Raw genomic sequence first — 27,939 nt, forward strand, 5'->3', positions numbered from 1 at the left:
CTTAGTATCATTAGTGGGTGTTGCAATAGCTTCAACACATTTGGATACATAATCCACTGCCACCAGAATATAAGTGTTTGAGTATGATGGTGGGAAAGGCCCATGAAGTCAATACCCCATACATCAAACAACTCAATCTCCAAGATCCCTTGTTAAGGCATGGCATAACTGTGAGGCAGATTACCAGATCTTTGGCAACTGTCACAATTAAGTACAAACACTGGGGAGTCTTTATAGAGAGTAGGCCAGTAGAAGCCACATTGGAGGACTCTTGTAGCTGTTCGCTCACTTTCAAAATGTCCTCCATACTGTGATCCATAGCAGTGCCAGAGGATCTTTTGTGCTTCTTCCTTAGGCACACAACTACGGATTACTCCGTGTACACATCTCTTGCAGAGATATGGTTCATCCCAAAGATAGTACTTTGCATCCGTGATCAATTTTTTTGATTGCTGCCTATTGTACTCCTTGGGTATGAATCTCACTGCCTTATAGTTTGTAATGTCTGCAAACCATGGCACTTCCTGGATGGCAAAGAGTTGCACATCTGAAAAGTTTTCAGAGATCTCAGTAAGAGGGAGGGATGCCCCTTCTACTAGTTCTATTCGGGACAGGTGATCTGCTACTTGGTTCTCTGTCCCTTTTCCGTCTCTTATTTCTATATCAAACTCTTGCAGAAGCAACACCCATCTAATGAGTTTGGGTTTTTAATTCTGCTTTGTGAGTAGAAATTTAAGAGCAGCATGGTTAGTGTACACAATCACTTTTGATCCTACTAAATAGGATCTGAACTTGTCAATGGCGTAAGCCACTGCAAGTAACTCTTTTTCTGTGGTTGTGTAGTTCTTTTGTGCGTCATTTAAAACACGACTGGCATAGTAAATGACGTGCAGAAGCTTGTCATGCCTTTGTCCCAACACTGCACCAATGGCATGGTCACTGGCACCACACATCAGTTCAACTGGTAATGTCTAGTCTGGTGCAGAGATGATTGGTGCTGTGACCAGCTTAGCTTTCAGAGTCTCAAACGCCTGCAGACACTCCTTATCAAAGATAAATGGTGTGTCAGCAGCTAGCAGATTACTCAGAGGTTTGGCGATTTTTGAAAAGTCTTTTATAAACCTCCTATAAAATCCTGCATGCCCTAGAAAGCTTCTGATTGCCTTAACATTGGCAGGTGGTGGTAATTTTTCAATTACCTCTACCTTAGCTTGATCCACCTCTATTTCCTTGTTCGAAATTTTGTGCCCAAGGACAATTCCTTCAGTCACCATAAAGTGACATTTCTCCCAGTTTGAAACCAGGTTAGTCTCTTAGAACCTCTTTAGAACAAGTGCTAGATGGTCAAGACAGGAGCTGAATGAGTATCCAAATACTGAAAAGTCATCCATGAAGACTTCCAGAAATTTTTCCACCATATCAGAGAAAATAGAGAGCATGCACCTTTGAAAGGTTGCAGGTGCATTGCACAGACCAAATGGCATCCTTCTGTATGCAAATACTCTGGATGGACATGTGAATGCTGTTTTCTCTTGATCCTGGGGGTCTACTGCAATTTGATTATAACCTGAATATCTATCCAGGAAGCAGTAGTATTCATGACCTACTAGTCTTTCTAGCATCTGGTCTATGAATGGTAAAGGAAAATGATCCTTTCTGGTAGCTGTATTGAGCCTTCTATAATCAATACACATACGCCACCCTGTAACTGTTCTTGTAGGAACCAGTTCATTTTTTTCATTATGAACTACTGTCATGCCACCCTTCTTAGGGACAACTTGGACAGGGCTTACCTGGGGGCTATCAGAAATAGGATAAATAATCCCAGCCTCTAGTAATTTAGTGACCTCCTTCTGCACCACCTCCTTCATGGTTGGATTCAGCTGCCTCTGTGGTTAAACTACTGGCTTAGCGTCACCCTTCAATAGGATCTTGTGCATACATATGGCTGGGCTAATGCCCTTAAGATCACTGATGGACCACCCAAGAGCTGTCTTGTGTGTCCTTAGCACTTGAATTAGTGCTTCTTCTTCCTGTGGCTCTAAGGTAGAGCTTATGATTACAGGAAAGGTATCACCTTCTCCCAGAAATACATATTTCATGGATGGTGGTAATGGTTTGAGCTCGGGTTTGGGAGGTTTCTCCTCTTCCTGAGGGATTTTCAGAGGTTCTATTATTCTCTCTGGTTCCTTCAGATCAGGCTGAGCATCTTTAAAGATATCCTCTAGCTCTGATTCGAGACTCTCAGTCATATTGACCTCTTTTACCAGAGAGTCAATAATATCAATGCTCATGCAGTCATTTTGGATGTCTGGATGCTGCATAGCTTTGACAACATTCAACTTAAACTCGTCCTCATTGACTCTCAAGGTTACTTCCCCTTTTTGGACGTCAATGAGGGTTCGTCCAGTTGCTAGGAAAGGTCTTCCTAGAATGAGAATTGCACTCTTGTGCTCCTCCATTTTCAGCACCACAAAGTCAGTGGGAAAGGCAAATAGCCCAACCTTAACAATCATGTCTTTAATCACGCCTGATGGGTATTTAATGGAGCCATCAGCAAGTTGGTGTCGCTATAAATTTGATAGCTACGATTTTAGGAAATTGCACGATCGGCAAAAATTCCTTCCGGCAAGTGCACCGGTTATCGTCAAGTAAAAACTCACAATAGAGTGAGGTCGAATCCCACAAGGATTGGTTGAGTGAGCAATTCGGATTAGAAGTGTGTTCTAGTTGAGCGGAATCAAGATTTAGATGAGAATTGCGGAATGTTAAATTGCATGAATTAAAGAGCGAGAAGCTAAATTGCTGAAATTAAAAGTGGATCGGGGTGATTGCATGAATTTAATTGCAGAATATAAAGAGAAAGTGGTAGATCAGAAATGGGGAATTCATTGGGTTTCAGGAGATATTGAGATCTCCGAATCAAAACATTTTTATCCCTTCCTCAACCAATGCATTCATTGAATTTTGCTTGGCAATCTTATATGATTGGATCCCAATCCCTTGGCTCACCAATTCTCTCTAAAAACAAACAAATTCCCAATCCCTTGGTTTAAATGTTCATAAGAAGAGATGATGCTCGATCACTAATTATACCACACAGTTTCATGAACCACAATTTGGTAGGATTACATGTCACAATATCCATCCAAATCCCAATCCAATTCACTGTGAGAAAGCTTCTCTAGCATGAATCCTCCATTCCTTTCCCAAGGTTCCGAAGGATTCCAATTATGGATAGTTTCTTTCCCAAGACAACTAACCAATGGAATTAGATCGAGAAGCTTTCTAACAAAATTCAAGAGAAAAGATTGAAGAAGAAGATAAAAACTATTATTGATTCATTGAATTACAATAGAGCTCCCTAACCCAATGAAAGGGGGTTTAGTGAGTCATAGCTCTGAATTCAATTACAAAAGGTATGAAAACTAGAAAAATGATCAAAAGTCTCCGAAAAAGTCACTAAAACTTAAATTCTATCCTATTTATACACTTTCTCAATTGAGCTTCTGTTGTGTTTCTTGGGCTTTGAGGCCTTTCCCTGATTTCCTTTTGCTTTGGGTTTATGATCCATAATCCTGATGAGGCTGCTGATCCAATTCTGCAACATTCATTGAGCCAACTTAGTGATAATCAAGTAATGACACATGACTCAACAAATTGAAATTCCAGACTCATCAATTCTTCAAGCCCAATCCCATAAACCATGATATTCAATTGGATTTCATACCAGAGTACGTTTAAGTTAATGTTTGTGCTCAAATGCTAACTTAAACTGCAATATTTTTGGCCCAGAAAGCCTTTTCAATTAGTGGCGTTTAAGTTGCAGTTTAAGCTTAAACTGCAACTTAAACGTTGGACACTCCTGGAGGTGATATAAGTCGAACACGTTTAAGCTTCAGTTTAAGGTTAAACTGAATCTTAAACGTGGAAATGGAAGAAGGCAACCCTGGAGGGTGAAACGTCGAACACGTTTAAGCTCCAGTTTAAGGTTAAACTGGAGCTTAAACGTGGAAATGGAGGGAAGCCATCCTGGAGGGTAAAGGTCGAACACGTTTAAGCTCCAGTTTAAGCTTAAACTGGAGCTTAAACGTGGAAATGCAAAACGCAACCCTGGAGGAGAATGGTCGAACACGTTTAAGCTCCAGTTTAAGGTTAAACTGGAGCTTAAACGTGGAAATGGCTCCCTGGTGCTTTCAATTCTGGCGTTTAACTTCCAGTTTAAGGTTAAACTGGAGGTTAAACGCCACTTTCAGCCTTTCCTCCTTTTTCATGATTTTGGCGTTTAAGCTCCAGTTTAAGCTTAAACTGGTGCTTAAACTCCACATGTGATATTCAAGCTTCCTTTATTGATTTTGTTGCTTCCTTGCCTAGCCTCTTCTTCCCTGAAATCATCCAAACAACTGCATCAAAGTCTTGCAAAATTTCATGAGAAATCTTTCATTCATAGCATTCAAGTAATATAACTAAAAACTCATGAAATTTGCATCAAAATCATACTGTTTGGATGGTTTATTGCTTTGTTATTCATTTAACCATTCTTGGTTACTTTAAGCTCAAGAAAATGCATAAAACAACTAAAACTAACAGAAAAATGCTAGTGAAACTAGCCTAAGATGCCTTGGCATCACAACACCAAACTTAATACTTGCTTGTCCCTAAGCAAGTCCTGAGTTATTTGAGAAGAAAGTATGAAACAAAAAGCAATTACATTGGCTATATTAGTAAGCATTTGAAGTTGATCAGAAGGGTTTTATGCAGAAAGTTGCAGCATCACTTTTTCATTCTTATCAGGTAAGATTATCACTTTTTCATTGCATCCATCAAACACTGCTATGGCCTCTTGTTATTCTTATGTCTTTGGCACTTTTCTCTTCTTTGTTTTTCTTTTTCTTAGAGCTCCTTTGCTCCTTGTTTGCTCAGTGTCATGTGTTGCACAAGCCTTTGGCATTTTCTTTTTCTTATCAGTGCACTACACATATCCACTACAGGCATTTTAGTTCACATTTCTTCTTGAGACATTGGTGCCCATCACCTCTTTGTGTGACTAAATGTTTTGTATTTAGGTTGCTCTTGATAATGGACTTTTGGTTGATAATCCCGGGTTAGTTAACCCAAGTTACCAAGTGTTGAAACACTCCTCAGAACATATTCATCCAAGCATATCCTTAATACATAAACACCACAGGCATTTGTCTCAGAAGTTCAAACCATTGGTGCCTAGCTTATTTTCTCAATTTTTTTTTTGCTTGTTGGTTGCCTTTTTCAGTGGCTTTTTCTTCTTCTTTTTCTTTCTTTTTTTTTATGGCCAAAGACATTTATTCATCAAGATCCATAGACACTATTCAACTTCTACACAAAAATGATAATTCTACACTCAATTTCCAGTGAGCTGACTAAACAATCAAGCATGCATACCACCACTTAATTCTACTTGATTTGTCACTAATTGAGCCAAGTTACTTTTGTTCAAACTTTTCTTTTTATTTTTGGAAACAGAACAAGCATGGCAAGCATTTGTTTAAGAAGGTGAAGTTATATCCAAACATCTAGGCATTCACTTTATTCAAAGCAGTAAACCAACACTCATACTAAAAACTTCACATTCCAGAAAGATTCAACAATTACAGTTTAAACCAGAACAAGCATGCTTTTGTTTGCCTTTTAAAGAATGGTCAAGGAACAACACCACCTTGTGAAATTTCTTGTTTTCTCTTTGTTGCCAGGAAACAATTTGATTTCTCCTTCTTCTCCTAGTTGTTGCTTCATGTTCTTTCTAAGATCCTTGTTTCCTTTCCTGCAAAGAGTGATGAAGTTGCTTGCTTCTCAAGCACTTGAGTGGTTAGCTCAACTATGTATGGGCAAGTGTCTGAGTCTTAAGTTGGTGTGTGAACACCAAACTTAGTCTCCTACTTACTCCTCTGCTCTTTGAATCCTTGAATTCTCCTTGGAATGGAGTTGCTGCTAAGGATTTTAAGCATTTTTGTGATTGCTTAGAATGGTTATTCCTTTCATATAATTCAAAGGTTGTTGTGTTCAGTTGATCTGTATGGTGGAACACCAAACTTAGAGTCACACATTCCCCTTTGAATTATTGATCCACGAATTCATTGTTTGGTGTGAAACACCAAACTTAATTCTTTGCAATGCACAGAAACTACTTCACCTTTTTATTGAAACAAATAAAAGAAACAGCAAAGGAGTATTACCTCAGGTTGGGTTGCCTCCCAACAAGCGCTTCTTTAACGTCACTAGCTTGACGGTTGTCCCTTGTTAGGGTGGATTGTAGTGCTTGATGTCCTCTCCTCTTACTATGAAAACGTCCCCATTTGATTCCTTCATAATTTCCAAATGTTCCATAGAAAGAACTTTCCTGATTGTGAACACTTGAGGGAGCTGGGAGGGAATGGTTTTGAGGCCAGGTGGGATTGGCAGATAATGACTTGATATCACTTTATCTCCCGGGGAGAAACCTTCAGTGGGAATTTTCTTGTTTCTCCACCCTCTTGGCAATTTCTTTACAATTTTTCCCTCTCTCTTGAGGATTTCTTCATTGACCCTTATGCCAGGAGGATCCTTCTGAGCTGTTTCTATTGATTCCTGTGGCTTTAGCTCTTGCAATTCTTGTTTGCCTTCCAAGGACTGTTTCAGAGTTTCAGCTGCTGGGTTGCTTTCCTCCAAACACAGATGGCTACTATCATCCTTAGGCTTTTCAGGTTCTGGTTCAAGCTCAGATGTAGGTTTGAAAACATGGAAAATGAGCTGTTCATCATGTATTCTCAAAATTAGCTCTCCTTGTTCTACATCTATGAGCACTCTAGCAGTGGCTAGAAATGGCCTTCCCAGAATGATAGGGTGTAGGTAGCTTTCCTCCATGTCCAAAATGACAAAGTCTGTGGGGAAGAAATAATTTCCCACTTTCACCAGCACATTCTCAACTACCCCTTCAGCTTGCTTCTGAGTTTTGTCAGCCAGTTGTATGATTACATCAGTGGATCTCACCTCATTCAGTTGTAGCCTCTTCATAAGAGTCAGAGGCATCACATTTATGCTAGCTCCTAGATCACAGAATCCTCTGTAAATTTTTGTTTCCCCTATGATGCAGGGGATATGAAAACTTCCTGGGTCTGTTTTCTTAGAGACTATGTCCTTCTTGATGAGGGCACTGCATTCTTTGTTCATTATTACAGTTTGTCCTCCCTTCAAAACTCTTTTCTTGCTCAGCAACTCCTTCAAATACTTGATATGTGTAGGCATCTGCTGGAGAATCTCAAGAAAGGGAATATTGATATGGAGAGACTTAAATGTCTCTAAAAACCTTGAATATGTTTTCCATTTTTCACCTCCTCCTAACCTCTGAGGAAATGGTGCTTTTGGTTGGTATGTTTCCAGCATGCCTTTATTTTGCAGTTCCTTGGCTTGCTCAGTTTCACTTTCCTGCTTAGCTTCTTCCACACCTTCCTTCAAGATTTCTGGCTCCGGTTCTGATGGTCTGATTTCTTCTTCTTCTGAGACTTCCTTCAATATGGTGATGGCCTTGCATTCTTCCCATCTCACTCCCTTTTGTTCCCCTTTAGGATTCTTTTCTGTGTCACTAGGGAACACTGCAGTTGACTTGGGGGCCTGTTGAGATAGCTCTCCTACTCGAGACTCCATCATCTTGAGTTTTTCACCATGGTTCCTTAAGGTAGATCTCACATCATCCCTAAAGCTTTTCAACTCACTTATGTCCTGACCCATGTTTGCAAGCATTCCTTCTATCCTGTTTAATTGATCTTGAAATTGTTGGTTCGGATTAGGTTGGGCAGGTTGATTATTTTGGCCATGATATGGTGGTTGGGAGTAGGTGTTTTGTGTGGCTTGGTATGATCTTTGGTTGGAGTTTTGGTATGTGGAATTGTTATGTTGGTTGTGGTTGTAAGGTTTGTGGTTTTGTGGTTGAGTTTGCTGGTTTCCCCACCCAAAGTTTGGGTGGTTTTTCCAGCCTGAGTTGTAAGTGTTGGAATGTGGATCATATGGTTGCCTTTGTTGATTTCCCACATAGTTGGCCTCTTCCCAATCACCTCCTTCAGTGCTTACCTCCTCTTGATCTTGTGTGTGTATTGCAGCCACTTGATTTGTTCCTAATTTCCTGGTGAGCTCTGCTAGTTGCTTGGCAAACACCTTGTTTTGGGCTAGAATTGTATCAACATGGTTCAGCTCCATGACTCCCTTAGTGTTGTGTCTCTCTGAAGCATAGTAGTACTCATTCTCAGCCACTGTCTCAATCACTTCAATGGCTTCTTCCACAGTCTTTTTCCTGTTCAATGAACCTCCTGATGAATGGTCTACAGCCTTCCTTGATTCATAAGAAAGTCCATCATAGAAAATATGCAATTGCACCCAGTCATGGAACATGTCTGGTGGGCATTTCCTTGTCAACTCCTTGAACCTCTCCCATGCCTCGTAGAGAGTTTCACCATCTTGTTGTCTAAAAGTCTGAACCTCAGATCGAAGCCTATTGACCTTTTGTGGGGGGTAGAAACGTGCCAGAAACTTGCTTTCTACCTCATCCCAGGTGGTTAGGCTCCCCCTTGGGAATGATTCCAGCCACTTAGCTGCCTTGTCCCTAAGTGAAAATGGGAACAAGAGCAGTTTATAGGCATCTTCCTGGACTCCATTGGACTTCACAGTGTCGCAAATTCTCAGGAATTTTGTGAGATGTTGGTTTGGATCTTCATTAGCACTCCCACCAAATGAACAATGATCCTCCACCAGTGATATTAGCTGTGGTTTGAGTTCAAAATTGTTGGCCTAAATGGGTGGTTTCTGAATGCTGCTACCACAATTCCCAGAGGTTGGGTTTATGTATGAACCAAGAACCCTCCTCTCAGGAATGGCATTGTTTCCATCAGCCCTCTCATGGTTGTGAACTTCTCTATCCATGTTGAGATCTAGAGCTTCCTCAAAATTGTCCTCAGATTCTCCTTCAGATTCTTCTTCTCTCAGTACTCTCTTCCCTCTTACTTCCCTTCTAAGTTTATGAAGGGTCCTCTCTGGTTCGGTATATGGAGGAGTTGATGTCTCTCCTCTCCTACCTGTCATACACGAACACAGCACAGGCAATAAACAAGTGAAATACTCTTGGTTAATGGAAGAGTATGGTTAGAGCAGTTGAGGAATTAATTCAAATAGTTAGTGGGTTAGTGAGTTAGTTGCTTGAATTTAAAGGCATAAAGAAAGAAAGCAAGTAACAGAGTGCAGAAATTAAAATTCAACAAGTAACTTGAACTGAATTAGCAAAACAAGAAAAATGCTCAATCTAGTTAACTTCCAATTTGAGAATTGTCAATCGAAAACCAATCCCCGGCAACGGCGCCATAAACTTGGTGTCGCTATAAATTTGATAGCTACGATTTTAGGAAATTGCACGATCGGCAAAAATTCCTTCCGGCAAGTGCACCGGTTATCGTCAAGTAAAAACTCACAATAGAGTGAGGTCGAATCCCACAAGGATTGGTTGAGTGAGCAATTCGGATTAGAAGTGTGTTCTAGTTGAGCGGAATCAAGATTTAGATGAGAATTGCGGAATGTTAAATTGCATGAATTAAAGAGCGAGAAGCTAAATTGCTGAAATTAAAAGTGGATCGGGGTGATTGCATGAATTTAATTGCAGAATGTAAAGAGAAAGTGGTAGATCAGAAATGGAGAATTCATTGGGTTTCAGGAGATATTGAGATCTCCGAATCAAAACATTTTTATGCCTTCCTCAACCAATGCATTCATTGAATTTTGCTTGGCAATCTTATATGATTGGATCCCAATCCCTTGGCTCACCAATTCTCTCTAAAAACAAACAAATTCCCAATCCCTTGGTTTAAATGTTCATAAGAAGAGATGATGCTCGATCACTGATTATACCACACAGTTTCATGAACCACAATTTGGTAGGATTACATGTCACAATATCCATCCAAACCCCAATCCAATTCACTGTGAGAAAGCTTCTTTAGCATGAATCCTCCATTCCTTTCCCAAGGTTCCGAAGGATTCCAATTATGGATAGTTTCTTTCCCAAGACAACTAACCAATGGAATTAGATCGAGAAGCTTTCTAACAAAATTCAAGAGAAAAGATTGAAGAAGAAGATAAAAACTATTATTGATTCATTGAATTACAATAGAGCTCCCTAACCCAATGAAAGGGGGTTTAGTGAGTCATAGCTCTGAATTCAATTACAAAAGGTATGAAAACTAGAAAAATGATCAAAAGTCTCCGAAAAAGTCACTAAAACTTAAATTCTATCCTATTTATACACTTTCTCAATTGAGCTTCTGTTGTGTTTCTTGGGCTTTGAGGCCTTTCCCTGATTTCCTTTTGCTTTGGGTTTATGATCCATAATCCTGATGAGGCTGCTGATCCAATTCTGCAACATTCATTGAGCCAACTTAGTGATAATCAAGTAATGACACATGACTCAACAAATTGAAATTCCAGACTCATCAATTCTTCAGGCCCAATCCCATAAACCATGATATTCAATTGGATTTCATACCAGAGTATGTTTAAGTTAATGTTTGTGCTCAAATGCTAACTTAAACTGCAATATTTTTGGCCCAGAAAGCCTTTTCAATTAGTGGCGTTTAAGTTGCAGTTTAAGCTTAAACTGCAACTTAAACGTTGGACACTCCTGGAGGTGATATAAGTCGAACACGTTTAAGCTTCAGTTTAAGGTTAAACTGAAGCTTAAACGTGGAAATGGAAGAAGGCAACCCTGGAGGGTGAAACGTCGAACACGTTTAAGCTCCAGTTTAAGGTTAAACTGGAGCTTAAACGTGGAAATGGAGGGAAGCCATCCTGGAGGGTAAAGGTCGAACACGTTTAAGCTCCAGTTTAAGCTTAAACGTGGAAATGCAAAACGCAACCCTGGAGGAGAATGGTCGAACACGTTTAAGCTCCAGTTTAAGGTTAAACTGGAGCTTAAACGTGGAAATGGCTCCCTGGTGCTTTCAATTCTGGCGTTTAACTTCCAGTTTAAGGTTAAACTGGAGGTTAAATGCCACTTTTAGCCTTTCCTCCTTTTTCATGATTTTGGCGTTTAAGCTCCAGTTTAAGCTTAAACTGGTGCTTAAACTCCACATGTGATATTCAAGCTTCCTTTATTGATTTTGTTGCTTCCTTGCCTAGCCTCTTCTTCCCTGAAATCATCCAAACAACTGCATCAAAGTCTTGCAAAATTTCATGAGAAATCTTTCATTCATAGCATTCAAGTAATATAACTAAAAACTCATGAAATTTGCATCAAAATCATACTGTTTGGATGGTTTATTGCTTTGTTATTCATTTAACCATTCTTGGTTACTTTAAGCTCAAGAAAATGCATAAAACAACTAAAACTAACAGAAAAATGCTAGTGAAACTAGCCTAAGATGCCTTGGCATCAGAGGCATATTCGGGTTGGTTTGACTTCTTCAGTTAAACCAAGGTTTCTGATAGTAGATGTAGGTATTAGGTTGATACTTGCCCTAAGATCACATAAAGCTTGCTTGGTACAAGTACCCTCTAATGTGCATGGTATCGTAATGCTTTCGGGATCTTTAAGCTTCTCAGGTAAACTTTTCAGAATGACTGCACTGCATTCTTCAGTGAGGTAATCTTTTTCAGTTTCCCTCCAATCCTTCTTATGACTTAAGATCTCTTTCATGAATCCTAGGCTTGAGGTACGTCAAATGGCTTGATCAACATCAACCCATAAGGTCTAACTTTACTACTAATTAACCTAGTAGTAGGCTAGTGTCAATGGCTATCAAATTGATCACCAAGGGTTCTCAAATCACCAATTCATTGAGATCCAATAACTCAAGGTCACTTAATTCCCTTAGCCTAGGCCAAGAGTAGAGGAAACTACTCAAAAACTAGTGAAAGCATTTTAACAAACACCTAGAGTGCAAGAAAAGTAAACATCATCAAATGCTAGAATTAGCAAAATCCATAAATATCACAAGTAAGAAATCAACAATAACAATGAAGATAAACATAGAAAGGACATAGAAACATAAAATTGCATTAAAGAAAATTAAGATTCAACAATGGTTCATCAACATAAAAGAGAGCAAAGCAAGAAATTAACAAGAGAAACTAAGAAGATTGAGACAATAGAACACTAAAATATAATGAGAACTAAAATCAAAACAAGAATTGAAAGATAAATTTGAGAGTGATTAACCTAACTTTACCCTAATTTCTATCCTAAATCTAGAGAGAGGAGAGAGCATCTCTCTCTCTAGAATTCTACCCTAAAATATGATGAAAAACTAAACTATGACTACTTGGTTCATTCCCCCTTCAATCCTTTGGTTCAATAGCATCAGAAATGAGTTGGTTGGGCCCAAAATGAGCTAGAAATTGCCCCCAATGAGTTGCCCAAAATGGACCCACGCTGCTCCATTGGCGCTCACGCATACATGGCGCGCGCATGCCTCTATACATCAGGCAACTATAGAAAATTTTATATCATTTTGAAGCTCCAAATGTTAGCTTTCCAACGCAACTAGAACTGTCTCATTTGGACATCTGTAGCTCAAGTTATGGTCGATTGAGTGCAAAGAGGTCAGGCTTGACAGCTTTGTGGTTCCTTCATTTCTTCATGAGTTCTCCCACTTTGCATGCTTTTCTCCTCACTTCTTCCATCCAATACTTGCCTTATGGACCTGAAATCACTCAGCAAACATATCAAGGCATCGAATGGAATTAAAGTGAATTAAAATCACCAAATTTAGGGCCTAAAAAGCATGTTTTCATATTTAAGCACAAATCAAGGGAGAATTGCAAAACCATGCTATTTCATTGAATAAATGTGAGAAAAGATGATAAAATCCCCCAAATTAAGTACAAGATAAATCACAAAATCGGGGTTTATCAAGCCTCACACATATGGTCGTGACAACATATGCATGAAACTCATAATTCAATTAGGCAATCACACAAGGACTTAATGCTTAGTGCACAAATTCATCAATAATTAATTCCAAAATTCAAGCGAGAAGCAACCCAACAATCAATAAGCAAACACTTGCAACTTATTCAATTAACAAACTACTAAGCAAAAACTAATATAATTACTAAAATATGAATGAAATGCAAACAAAACAAAGTAGAGCAAGTGGAGAAGAGGGCAAAAGCAAGAGAAAAGAGGGGTGGAAGAGAGAGAAGAAGAGAAAAAGTAGAGAGAAGAGGAGAAAAGAAGTGTAGAGATGAGAAAACAGGGGCGTACGTACGCACAAGCATGTGTGCGTACGCACACCAGAGAAAATGGGGTTCTTCGTGTGCTGCGAACAGAAGGGGCAAAAGGGTCTGTGCGCACGCACAAAGGCGTGTACGGACGCACATAGGGGAAAAGAAGGGGGTACTCCCACGCACAAGTGGTGCGTGTGCTGTGAGCAGAGGGGGTTACAAAGGTTGTGTGTGCGCACAGAGCTATGCGCACGCACAGGTAGGTTTTTTTTTTAATTGAAGCGTCAAAATTGCCAGCTATCTCGACGTGTATGCGTACGCACACAGGTCCGTGCGTGCACACACAACGCATAAAGATGGGGGATGCAGACGCACAAGACGTGCGAATGCTCCCACCAGAAGGGGTGCAAGCTGGTGTGCGCACGCACAAGACTCAAAAATTAGGGTTTTGTGCGTACGCACAGGTGTGTGTGCACGCACATGCTCTATTTTTCTTAAAAAATTTTAGTGCTCTAAGGCACCAAACTTGACATCCAAAATAGCATTTTCAACCCCAAAACATATTATTCATCAAAACACATAATCAAAGCGAAAATCTAATCAAATTAAGCTTGAATTTAAACTAAACCTAAGCTATCTACAAGAGACAAAATGCAATAAATTGAAACTACGTACAAAGAGAGAGAGTAAGGAAGGTGTTACCATGGTAGAGTATCTCCCACCTAGTACTTTCATTTATTGTCTTTAAGTTAGACTTATGGAGAGCTTTAATCTTGTGCTTGTATTCATCATGGAGCTTCCAACAATGCTAGAATCTCCACAATTCCCAATTGATTGCACCAAGCATGGATGGAGTGTCCAACAAGCTATTAGCTCCCAACAAGAAAAACAAAAAGCAAACATGAAAGGCATATTTAGAATAGCAAATAAAAAGCAAGATATTCACATACTAACATATTTACAAAGGCCAAAAACAAGCAAGCAACATATGTACAATCAACCAAAAAGCAAGCTATTTACAATATTCACATATGCACAATAGCCAAAAACAACACCATTGCAACTCCCCGGCAACGGCGCAAAATTTGATAGATGAGAATTTATTGTTTAGTTTGGAATCAATCAAAAACAAGCATCAATTCGTTAGTAGCATAGTCCAAACCAACAATGAATCCTCACAATCAAATGTTAATTAAAATTAAAGTAACCGAGAGTAATTAAACCTCGGGTCATCTTTCCTAGGAGTTGTAATGAAATGTACAATTAACTGCTATGAGGGAGCATGGGGAATTGGGAAAGCAAGAGAAGCAAGAAATGTAAATATCAAGAAATCAAACAAGCATGCAAGGAATTAGAGGAAAGTAATTAAAAGCAATAAAAATGGAAATTAAATACTAAAAGGAGCTCTTGGTGAGAATTGGGGAATTAAGGATTCCTATCCTAGTTGTGGACCACAAACATGGCAAGTGTGTGGAATTAATCCCAATTAGTCAATCCTAGTTGAGAATTAGTCAAAAGGGCATAATTGGTTCCAATCCCTAAGTCCTAAGTCAACACTAGTGGGTCACTTAGAGTCAAGGGAAACCAAACCAATTAACAATCCTCACACAATGCGGAATGGACATCCACAACTCAATTCCACCCAAACACCTAATTTTTCAACAAAGAGTGTGAAAACTAAACATGCAAGAAATTAAAACATCAAAGTAATAAAAGTCAAAGCAATTAAATGCAAGGAAAAGAAACTTCAAATGCAAGAAATCTCTTGGCATGTAATTGAAAGCTAAGGTTACCTATCCTAGCCATTAACCACAAACGCATTATGATTATGAAGAGTTAATCCTACTTAGTCAACCTTACTGATAAATGAATTTTTTGCCGGTATAGAAATTATCAAGTAATCAATCGTAGTATAGTCTAAACTGACGCAAAATCCATCATCAAACAATTCTATAATCTATAACCGAGAGTATTAGTCCCGAGTCGTTCTTCCCTAGGAATGCTACAAGGATGCATGCTATTGGTTAAGTGATCTTTCGTGGCTTGAAGAGTGTGGTATAAAAGTGCTAATAAAAGAAAACAACAATCAATCAATATCAAAAGCCTTGGCCAAGGTTGAACATTGGAAGTTCCATCATTATAGCTTCCTTCAATTGTGATAACAAGGGAGTGTTGCTTCACTTAGTTAACCCCTAATCATAGAGGAAAGTCAAGTAAAAGTAATTAACTCAAGCCACAAGTCCTAGTCTTACCCTAGGGAAGACTAGCTTTAGTGCACTCTAAGTCAATTAGCAATTCTCAATTCTCAATCAACAATTGACATCCACTATTCAAGTGTCTCCAATGACTCAACCATTAGGCCAAGTGAGGGGATGCTACTTCATATCTAAAGTTGGCATTTTCTCAAACATGTGGAGGGCAAGAATGAAAGACATAGTAAAATTGAGAAAAGGTTTAGAATCCAAGCAATTCAACACAAGAGATTAACAACAATCAAGAATGAACAACAATGAAATGAGATCTTCAATGAATTAATAGAATCCAAAACAACAAAGTTAAACCTAAGATCTATGAGAATTGAACAATTACACACACTAATTGAGATTGGAGAAGAGGATCTACAACATGAACAAAGTAAATTGAGTGTTGTAATAGATCTCACCAAGGAATGGTTGAGAATTGACAAAATGAAGATGAATCCTAGAGAGAGGTTGGAGTCTCTCTCTCTACAAATGTAACTAGCTAAAAATATCTACAAAGGATGTAAAAATGAGTCTATGGATGTGAATGTGTCTTAATCCCCTTCAATCCTTGGTTCTTATATGCAAATAGGCGCCAAAGTTAGTTGCTGAAACCTTCCAAAATCGCCAGGCACGTGTTGCAATAACAAAATCACGTGCGGACTACAACGCGTGCGCGCACGGTACGCGTGCGCGTCCCTGGCCGATTTTGCAATGTGCGCGCGAGCGCCTTGTGCGCGTGCGCGTGCATGGCCGAGATTAATTCTTTGGCTTTTTGTGCTTCTCTCCACTTGCATGCTTCCTTCCTTGCTCCTTTGATCCATGCCTAGCCTATTTCAACCTGAGATTACTAGCAAACACATCAAGGCATCTTATGGAATCAAGGATGAGTTAGAATTCATCAAAATAAGGCTTAGAAAGCATGTTTTTACACTTAAGCACAAATACGGGAGAGATTACAAAATCATGCCAATTCATAGGTTAAATGCGAGAAAAGGTTATCAAAATACTCTAAATTCAATACAAGATAAACCCTAAAAATGGGGTTTATCAACCTCCCCACACTTAAGCCTTAGCATGTCCTCATGCTAAAATAAGAAGGAACTAAGGTTTATGACATTTGTTTGAATGCACTAAACTATATGAACTTATCTAAATGCAATTATCTAAAGCAAATGGAAATGCTTAGTTCAAACAAATCAATTCCCAAGAGAGCATGTGTAAGCACAAGAGCTAGGCAATAGGAATTAATTCCAAACCACAATTGTATTGAATCATCAAAAAGAGTTCAAACTTGCAAGAATATAAATAATATGAGTGAACCCATGGAATTGAACTTTTGAACCCTCACCGGATGTGTATCCGCTCTATTCACTCAAGTGTTTAAGGGTTAATTCACTCAATTCTCTTCTAATCATGTTTTCCAAGATTTGATTTTCTTCTAACAATCAACACTTATTCAATGCATGCATACATTCATCATGAGGTCTTTCAATTAGGTTGTAATGGGGTTAGGGTCAAGGTAGGATCATTTATGGTTAAGTGGACTAGGATTTGAATCTTTGATTAGCATAGACTTTCCCACCTAACTATATAATGACCTATACAAATTCAAACTATTTTAACTACCCATTCTTCGCTTTTTCTTACATACTCATGCATTCTTAATTGATTCATAACACCTATGCATTGATTCCTTTTTTATTGAACTTCACCTTGGGGCATTTTGTCCCCTTTTTATTATTTTTTCTTTCCTTTTCATTTTTTTTCTTTTTCTATATACATTTTTTTCTTTTCTTTTCTTTTTTTTTCTTTCAAACTATATACAAGAACATCAATGCATAAGGTCTATACATTTAATCAATACATGAGTATGTACCCAATTCCTAAACATGAAAGTGTACTACCCTTTTTATCCCCTCCAATGTTCCCAAGCCTCACCAACTTTGAATAATAAACACTCTCACTAGCCTAGGCTAATCAAAGATCCAAACAAGGACTTTTCATTGGTTTTCCCCCTTAGGCTTGTAATGTGCTAAAATGAGAATAAGTTGGTTAAGCATAGGCTCAAAATTGGCTAACAATGGAGAGTAAAAGGTAGGCTTTTTGGGTAAGTGGGCTAATGAAATAATGGCCTCAATCATACAAATGCATAAATACAAGAAATAAATGGACATATAGAATCAAGCAAATCAAGGATCATAATCATAGAGAGAGAACAATTTCACACAAGAATAGAAAATAAGTGGTTATAAAATGTAACCACATCAATAGGCTCAAGTCTCACAAGCTTGTGTTCTTAGTTCAATACATGCTTCACAAAGTATGAAATTCAAGCAAGTTGCATAAAGATATAGCTTCTTCAATCAATTGGGTTGGTGCCCTATGCCCTATAATTAAAATTCTTGGGAAATCTCAATATTTGACTAAGAATTGTTGTCATTGAAAAATTCAAAAATTTTCCCTAGTTTACCCTTTCCTTTTTCACTTAAAACTAATTTCTTATGCAAAAAGGGTGACTAAGTTTCACTTAAAACATGATTTTTAATCACAACCACAAACTAAAGAGAAAAATATGCAAAAAATGTATAAAGAAAAATTCAACTAAAAGTATGAAATCTAAAGATATCCACAAGCATCAAGGTATCTAAAATCCAAAATAAATCCAAAATAAGCAGTAAAAGTATCCAAAATAAACTCAAAATACATCAAATATATACAAAGGGTGTGCAAAGTAAGATAGCTAGAAAAGTGGCCAAAATGTTCACCGGTATCTAATGATGCCACCGGCTACCTCCCCACACTTAAGATCAAGCATCGTCCTCGATGCTAATCCTGAGGATCAGGGATAGGTACACCGATAGGCTCTGGCTGTGGCTGTGGTACCGGCTGAGACTCCTGTGTCTGAGGTGGTGCCTCCATATGTGCTGGCTCAGCCGCATGAATACCCTCAGTCTGTAAATCTGCGTGCTCCTCCTCATGGGTCTCCTCATCGGAACCGGAAGACTCTGGTAGAGGTGGCAGCTCAAGGCCCTGGGCCACAAACATCTGGTCAATCCGATCCAGGCGACGCATGATCTGGCGCTGGCTGCGCTCCATGTACCGGAAGAGACGCTGAACTAGTAAGTAAATCGGCTGAGGTGCGGCTGCGGTAGATGCTCCTGCAGGGGCTGATGATGAAGAGGGTCCAGCTCCCTCAACTGCTGCTCTGGCTCGAGATCGACAGCGTGAGGCGGGCCTCTCATGCACCCAGGATCCCCACGGAATAGTAACTGGCTCCTTCTGAGGGAGCGGTGGAGGTGGCGATACATCATCCTGGTGCCACGGAACTCCGGCCTGCTGAATCATCTGAGTGACCAAGACCGGAAAAGAAAAGAGACCTCGGATGTGGGCTCTCCACATGAACCGCCTGATCAGCTGGGGGTAATAAACCTCTTTCCCCTCCATCACACAGCTGATCAAGATCAACATGGCAACTGGGATCTCTGTGAAGTGAGTCGTAGGCATGACGTAATGAGCGAAGATCTGCTGCCAAGTCTTGGCCTCTCGGCTCAGATGACTAAAGTGCATCCCCTTGGGTGCCGTGTTATCGGCATCCATGACCCAAGGAGCGTCCGGAGTGGCTACCACTGCTCTCAATGCCTCAAAATCAAAGGTCATGCAATGAAGGTCTATCTCGGCCTGCATAAATGCATCAGTGTCACTGGTCTTAGGCCGGCAAGTAAGGACATCCTCAATGGCCTGCTCGGTGATAGGTACCTCAATCCCCCTAACAAGTACCGAATCAAGGGTGTGGCAGAAGAAATTACAGTAGAACTCCTGCACCCAAGATCGGTTCACCCGGCTCAATTCCCTATCCAGAAAGGCCAAACCCATCCGGTCAATACGCTGGTGGATGATGTCGGTCAAATCTGATGGAATAACCAGCTTCTTCTCAGTATTCAGATTCTTTGAGTTGTAGCTTGGGAATCTGAGTTCACAGTAGAGATTGGGAAATTTGACCGTATCCTGAGCCGGTAGTAATTGGTTTGCTTTATCCATGTCATTTAGAGGGTTTTGAGCATAGGCAAGCAGTGAAGCAAAAGTGGGGTTTGGTGTTTTCTTCCTCTTTTTGGAAGATGATGCTTTTCCTTTCCCTTTTTCTGACATCCTGGGAGCGGGGAAGAACTGAGAATGGGAAGGGGAAATGGGACTGGGGCAGGGGCAGCAGAATCACTGAGAGGTGCCGCCGTGGACGGTGGCGGTGAAGATGGCGGCAGCGGCGGTTTTGCAAGAGAGCAGAGGGAGAGAGTGAGTGGCGGCGAGTGGATGAGAGAGAGAGAGAGCGAATGGGAGTGGTTGTGATGAGAGAAAGAAAGAGGTTGCCCGTCCGGTGGTGGCTGCCGGCGGAGCAACAGCGGTGGCCGAAGTGGGAGGAAGAAGAGAGGAATCGGAGATGGGAGAAGGGAGGGAGTGCGCGACTGCGCAGTGCGCGTCGCGCATTAGGTTATCATCATTTTGAATCGACACGGGCGCCCACCTTGCGCGTCCGCGTGCATTGAAGAATCTAGGGACTGATGAGCGGATAATTTGTACGCTTTTTGGCATTGTTTTTAGTATGTTTTTAGTATATTTTAGTTAGTTTTTATTATATTCTTATTAGTTTTTAGCTAAAATTTACTTTTCTAGACTTTACTATGAGTTTGTGTGTTCTTCTGTGATTTCAGGTATTTTCTGGCTGAAATCGAGGGTCCTGAGCAAAAATCTGATTCAGAGGCTGAAAAGGACTGCAGATGCTGTTGGATTCTGACCTCCCTGCAATCGAAGTGGATTTTTTGGAGCTACAGAAGCCCAATTGGCGCGCTCTCAACGGCATTGGAAAGTAGACATCCTGGGCTTTCCAGAAATGTATAATAGTCCATACTTTGCCCGAGATTTGATGGCCCAAACCGGCGTTGCAAATCAGCTTCAGAATTCCCAGCGTTTAACGCTGGAACTGGCATAAAAATTGGAGTTAAACGCCCAAACTGGCATAAAAGCTGGGGTTTAACTCCAGAAAGAGTCTCTACACAAAAATGCTTCAATGCTCAGCCCAAGCACACACCAAGTGGGCCCGGAAGTGGATTTTTCTGTCATTTACTCATTTCTGTAAACCCTAGGTTACTAGTTCACTATTTATAGGATCTTTTGACATTGTATCTCGACCTCATGACACTTTACACGTTTCTAATTGTATCTTCTACGGCATGAGTCTCTAAACCCCATGGTTGGGGGTGAGGAGCTCTGCTGTGTCTTGATGGATTAATGCAATTACTACTGTTTTTCATTCAATCATGCTTGCTTCCATTCTAAGATATCACTTGTTCCTAAACCTGATGAATGTGATGATCCGTGACACTCATCATCATTCTCAACTATGAACGTGTGCCTGACAACTACCTCCGTTCTACCTTAGATTGAGTAGATATCTCTTGGATTCCTTAATCAGAATCTTCGTGGTATAAGCTAGAATTGATGGCGGCATTCAAGAGAATCCGGAAGGTCTAAACCTTGTCTGTGGTATTCTGAGTAGGATTCAATGATTGAATGACTGTGACGAGCTTCAAACTCGCGATTGTGGGATGTTAGTGACAGACGCAAAAGAATCACTGGATTCTATTCCGACATGATCGAGAACCGACAGCTGGATAGCCGTGCCATGACAGGGTGCGTTGAACATTTCCACTGAGAGGATGGGAGGTAGCCATTGACAACGGTGAAACCCTACATACAGCTTGCCATGGAAGGAGCCTTGTGTGTTTGAAGAAGAAGACAGTAGGAAAGCAGAGGTTCAGAAGACAGAGCATCTCCAAAACATCAACCTATTCTCCATTACTGCAAAACAAGTACTTATTTCATGTTCTTTTGCTTTTCACAATCAATCCTGATAATTTTTGATATCCTGACTAAGAGTTACAAGATAACCATAGCTTGCTTCAAGCCGACAATCTCCGTGGAATCGACCCTTACTCACGTAAGGTATTACTTGGACGACCCAGTGCACTTGCTGGTTAGTTGTGCGGGATTGCAAAAGTGTGATTGCAATTTCGTGCACCAAGTTTTTGGCGCCGTTGCCGGGGATTGTTCGAGTTTGGACAACTGACGGTTTATCTTGTTGCTTAGATTAGGACTGTTTTATTTTTGTTGGTTTAGAGTCTTTTATTTGATTTTAGTTTCATATTTTAAGTTTGGTGTCTTCCTTGTGTTTTCCTTTAAGTTTTCGAAAATTTGTGTTTGATTTTCTAAAAATTTTAAGTTTGGTGTCTTTTGTGCTTTTATTCACTTAAAAAATTTTTCAAAAATTTGTTCTTGGTGTTTCATCTTGACCTTCAAAGTTTTCTTGGTGTTCATCTTGACATTTAAAGTTTTCTTGTTTGTTCTCTTTGTTTTGATCTAAAATTTTTAAGTTTAGTGTCTTTTTGTTGTTTTTCTCTTTCCTCAGTAAAATTTAAAAATAAAAAATATCCTTTTCTTATTTTACTCATAATTTTCGAAATTTTGCATTAATTTAGTCAAAGATTTTTAAAATCATATCTTTTTTTTAAACAAGTCAAAATTCTAATCTCAAAAATTGATCTTCTCAAATCTTTTTTAAAAATCAAATCTTTTTAATTGCAATCATATTTTTAATCATATCTTTTTAATTGCTAATTCCAAAATCTTTTTAATTAACTAATTGATTTAGTTTTCAATTTGCTTTGATCTTATTTTCTTTCAGTTTTCGAAATTTTATTTATTTTCCATTTATTTTATTTTATTTTTTTCTTTCGGACACTTTTTTAAAAAAAAAAAATTTACTTTACTTGTGAATTCATATCATATTCCCTTTCTCCATCATGGATCTAAGTGGAATTAAGCAGTCCAGAAGGACTCTAGGGTCATATGCCAACCCCATTACAGCTGCATATGGGAGTAGCATCTGTATACCTCCCATTAAAGCAAGCAGCTTTGAGCTAAATTCTCAACTCATTATCATGGTGCAGCAAAACTACCAGTATTCCGGTCTTCCACAGGAAGAACCTACTGAGTTTCTGGCACAATTCTTACAAATTGCTGACACAGTACGTGATAAAGAGGTGGATCAGGATGTCTACAGATTATTACTGTTTCCATTTACTGTAAAAGATCAAGCTAAGAGGTGGTTGAATAACCAACCTACAGCAAGCATAAAGACATGGAAACAGTTATCAGACAAATTTCTGAATCAATTTTACCCTCCAAAAAGGATGACACAGCTAAGGCTTGACATCCAAGGCTTTAAACAAGAGGATAATGAATCCCTTTATAATGCCTGGGAGAGGTATAGAGGTATGCTAAGAAAATGCCCCTCTGAAATGTTTTCAGAGTGGGTACAGTTAAGACATCTTCTACTATGGGCTTACAGAAAAAGCTCAGATGTCTCTAGACCACTCAGCTGGTGGATCTATACATATGAGGAAGACGATTGAAGAGGCTCAAGAGCTCATAGATATTGTTGCTAGAAATCAACATTTGTACTCTAGCAGTGAGTCCTCTATAAAAGAAGAAGCTATGGCAGTAACTACTGATCCTAACCCTCAAGAACAGATGGTTGAGCTTAATCAGCAATTACTCCTTATGACAAAACAATTAGCAGAATTTAAAGAGATGCTCCAAGACACTAAAAATGCTAACAAGAATATGGAAGCACAATTGAATCAGACAAGACAGCAACTATCTAAACAGATAACAGAAGAATGCCAAGCTGTTAAATTAAGGAGTGGGAAGACATTGAATGTATCAACTCAAAGCAACAGAAAGCTAAGAAAGGAACAACTGACAGAGGATGACCAACCAACTACCCAAAATCCATCTGAGGACAGTAAGAGCCCAGAGAGGAATGATTCTGGCGTTCAAACGCCAGAAAAGGGTAAGAAAGTGGCGTTAAACGCCCAATGGGTAGCCACTTCTGGCGTTCAAACGCCAGAAAAGGGTTGCAATCTGGCGTTAAACGCCCAAAAAGCACCCAATCCTGGCGTTCAAACGCCAATGGGGAATCAGACACCTGAGAGTGCTGATAGTAACCCCTCTAAAAAGGCTTCTCCAACCACTTCTGTAAGGAATAAACCTGCAGCAACTAAGGTTGAAGAATATAAAGCCAAGATGCCTTATCCTCAGAAACTCCGCCAAGCGGAGCAGGATAAGCAATTTCCCCGCTTTGCAGACTACCTAAGGACTCTTGAAATAAAGATTCCGTTTGCAGAGGCACTTGAGCAAATACCTTCTTATGCTAAGTTCATGAAAGAGATCTTAAGTCATAAGAAGGATTGGAGAGAAACTGAAAAAGTATTTCTCACTGAAGAATGCAGTGCAGTCATTCTGAAAAGCTTACCAGAAAAGCTTCAAGATCTAGGAAGCTTTATGATACCATGCACATTAGAAGGTGCTTGCACCAAGACAGCCCTGTGTGACCTTGGAGCAAGCATCAATCTAATACCTGCATCCACTATCAGAAAGCTTGGGTTGACTGAAGAAGTCAAACCAACCCGGATATGCCTCCAACTTGCTGATGGCTCCATTAAATATCCATCAGGCATAATTGAGGACATGATTGTCAAGGTTGGGCCATTCGCCTTTCCAACTGACTTTGTAGTGCTGGAAATGGAGGAGCACAAGAGTGCAACTCTCATTCTAGGAAGACCTTTCCTAGCAACTGGACGAACTCTCATTGATGTACAAAAAGGGGAAGTAACCCTGAGAGTCAATGAGGATGAGTTCAAGTTGAATGTTGTCAAAGCTATGCAGCATCCAGACACATCAAATGACTGCATGAGCGCTGATATTATCGACTCTTTGGTGGAGGAGGTCAATATGACTGAAAGTCTTGAATCAGAGCTAGAGGACATCTTTAAAGATGTTCAGCCTGATCTGGAGGAACTAAAGGAAATAAAAGAAATTCTAAAAATTCCTCAAGAAGAAGATAAGCCTCCTAAACCGGAGCTCAAGCCACTACCACCATCCCTGAAATATGCATTTCTGGGAGAAGGTGACACTTTTCCAGTGATCATAAGCTCTGCTTTAAATCCACAGGAAGAGGAAGCACTAATTCAAGTGCTAAGGACACACAAGGCAGCTCTTGGGTGGTCCATAAGTGATCTTAAGGGCATTAGCCCAGCAAGATGCATGCACAAGATCCTATTAGAGGATGATGCTAAGCCAGTGGTTCAACCACAAAGGCGGCTAAATCCAGCCATGAAGGAGGTGGTGCAGAAAGAGGTCACTAAGTTACTAGAGGCTGGGATTATTTATCCTATTTCTGATAGCCCCTGGGTGAGCCCTGTCCACGTTGTCCCCAAGAAGGGAGGCATAACAGTGGTTCATAATGAAAAGAATGAACTGGTTCCTACAAGAACAGTTACAGGGTGGCGTATGTGTATTGACTACAGAAGGCTCAACACAGCCACCAGGAAGGATCATTTTCCTTTACCATTCATAGACCAGATGCTAGAGAGACTGGCAGGTCATGAATATTACTGCTTTTTGGATGGCTATTCAGGTTACAACCAAATTGCAGTAGATCCTCAGGACCAAGAGAAAACAGCATTTACATGTCCTTCTGGAGTATTTGCCTACAGAAGGATGCCTTTTGGTCTGTGCAATGCACCTGCAACCTTTCAAAGGTGCATGCTCTCTATCTTCTCAGATATGGTAGAGAAATTTCTGGAAGTCTTCATGGATGACTTTTCAGTATTTGGAGACTCATTCAGCTCCTGCCTTAACCATCTAGCACTTGTTCTGAAAAGATGCCAAGAGACCAACCTAGTTTTAAACTGGGAAAAATGTCACTTCATGGTGACTGAAGAAATTGTCCTTGGGCATAAAATTTCGAACAAAGAAATAGAGGTGGATCAAGCTAAGGTGGAGGTAATTGAAAAATTACCACCACCTGCCAATGTTAAGGCAATCAGAAGCTTTCTGGGGCATGCAGGATTCTACAGAAGGTTTATAAAGGATTTTTCAAAAATTGCCAAACCTCTGAGTAATCTGTTAGCTGCTGACACTCCATTTATCTTTGATAACAAGTGTCTGCAGGAGTTTGAGACTCTGAAAGCTAAGCTGGTCATAACACCAGTCATCTCTGCACCAAACTGGACATTACCATTTGAACTAATGTGTGATGCCAGTGACCATGCCATTGGTGCAGTTTTGGGACAAAGGCATGGTAAGCTTCTGCACGTCATTTATTACGGCAACCGTATTCTAAATGATGCACAGAAGAACTACACAACCACAGAAAAGGAGTTACTTGCAGTGGTTTATGCCCTTGACAAGTTCAGATCTTATTTAGTAGGATCAAAAGTGATTGTGTACACTGACCATGCTGCTCTTAAATATCTACTCACAAAGCAGGATTCAAAACCCAGGCTCATAAGATGGGTGTTGCTTCTGCAGGAGTTTGATATAGAAATAAGAGACAGAAAAGGGACAGAGAATCAAGTAGCTGATCACCTGTCCCGGATAGAACCAGTAGCAGGAGCATCTCTCCCTCCTACTGAGATCTCTGAAGCCTTTCCGGATGAGCAATTATTTGCTATTCAGAAAGCTCCGTGGCTTGCAGACAGTGCAAACTATAAGACTCAAGATTCTCTTTCTGTAACCATGGAGAGGAAGCATGGAGAGCTTCTCTCAAAACAGAGTCAAATAGAGCCCCCACAGTCAAACTCTAAGTTTGGTGTTGGGAGGTCACAACCAAACTCTAAGTTTGGTGTTGGAGAGGTTGCAACATTGCTCTGAACATCTGTGAGGCTCCATGAGAGCCCACTGTCAAGCTACTGACATTAAAGAAGCGCTTGTTGGGAGGCAACCCAATGTTATATTTATTATTTTCCTTTGTTATTTTATGTTTTCTATAGGTTGATGATCATGGAAAGTCACAAAATCAAATGAAAAAAACAGAAAGAAAAACAGCTCACCCTGGAGGAAAACCTTGCTGGCGTTTAAACGCCAGTAAGGGCAGTAAATGGGCGTTTAACGCCCAGTCTGGCACCATTCTGGGCATTTAACACCAGAAAGGGGCACCAGACTGGCGTTAAACGCCAGGAATGGGCACCAAGCTGGCGTTAAACGCCAGAAATGGGCACCAGCCCGGCGTTTAACGCCAGGATTGGCAGTAGGAGCATTTTTGCTCGCCACTTGGTGCAGGGATGAATTATCCTTGACACCTCAGGATCTGTGGACCCCACAGGATCCCCACCTACCCCACCACTCTCTCTCTTCTTTCTTCTTTTGCTCGAGGATGAGCAAACCTTCTAAGTTTGGTGTGGTAAAAGTGTTGCTTTTTGTTTCTCCATAACCATTTTTGGCACCTAAGGCCGGAAAAACCTCTAGAAAGGGGAAAGGGAAGGCAAAAGCTTCCACCTCAGAGCCATGGGAGATGGAGAGATTCATCTCAAGGGATGCACTTTCCTCCACAAAACTATTGGGAGCAAATCAACACCTCCCTAGGAGAATTGAGTTCCAACATGGGACAACTAAGGGTAGAGCACCAAGAACATTCCATCCTCCTCCATGAAATTAAAGAAGATCATAGAATCATGAGAGAGGAGCAACAAAAGCAAGGAAGAGACATTGAGGAGCTCAAGCACTCCATAAGATCTTCAAGAGGAAGAACAAGCCGCCATCACTAAGGTGGACCCGTTCTTTAATTTCCTTGTTCTTTATTTTCTTGTTTTTCGAATTTCATGCTTATGTTTATCCATGTTTGTGTCTTATGATCATTAGTGTCTTAGTGTCTATGCCTTAAAGTTATGAATGTCCTATGAATCCATCACCTTTCTTAAATGAAAAATGTTCTTAATTGAAAAAGAGAAGAATTGTATGAATTTTGAATTTTATAACAGATTAATTATTTTGATGTGGTGGCAATACTTTTGTTTTCTGAATGTATGCTTAAACAGTGCATATGTCTTTTGAATTTGTTGTTCATGATTGGTTGGCTCTTGAAAGAATGATGAAAAAGGAGACATGTTACTGAGGATCTAAAAAATCATAAAAATGATTCTTGAAGCAAGAAAAAGCAGTGAATACAAAAAAAAAAAGAAAAAAAATGGAAGCGAAAAAAAAAGAGAAAAAGAGAAAAAAACGAAAAAAAAAGGGAGAAAGAAAAAAAAAGAAGAAAGAAAAAGAAAGAAATAAAGTTGTGATCCAAGGCAAAAAGAGTGTGCTTAAGAACCCTGGACACCTCTAATTGGGGACTCTAGCAAAGCTGAGTCACAATCTGAAAAGGTTCACCCAATTATGTGTCTGTGGCATGTATGTATCCGGTGGTAATATTGGAAGACAGAGTGCTTTGGGCCACGGCCAAGACTCATAAAGTAGCTGTGTTCAAGAATCATCATACTTAACTAGGAGAATCAATAACACTATCTGGATTCTGAGATCCTATAGAAGCCAATCATTCTGAATTTCAAAGGATAGAGTGAGATGCCAAAACTATTCAGAGGCAAAAAGC

At 39.9% G+C, this 27,939-nt stretch overlaps 1 non-coding gene across 1 annotated transcript; it reads left to right on the top strand.

Annotated features, from left to right (window-relative positions):
• The first annotated feature begins 8,395 nt into the window (after positions 1-8,395).
• On the top strand, positions 8,396-8,499 carry LOC130942980 (small nucleolar RNA R71). The gene has a single exon (XR_009071521.1). It is a non-coding gene; the product is annotated as a small nucleolar RNA R71 (small nucleolar RNA).
• Positions 8,500-27,939: the final 19,440 nt, after the last annotated feature.

The sequence above is a fragment of the Arachis stenosperma genome, chromosome 7, assembly GCF_014773155.1.
Source record: "Arachis stenosperma cultivar V10309 chromosome 7, arast.V10309.gnm1.PFL2, whole genome shotgun sequence".
Lineage (NCBI taxonomy): Eukaryota > Viridiplantae > Streptophyta > Magnoliopsida > Fabales > Fabaceae > Arachis > Arachis stenosperma.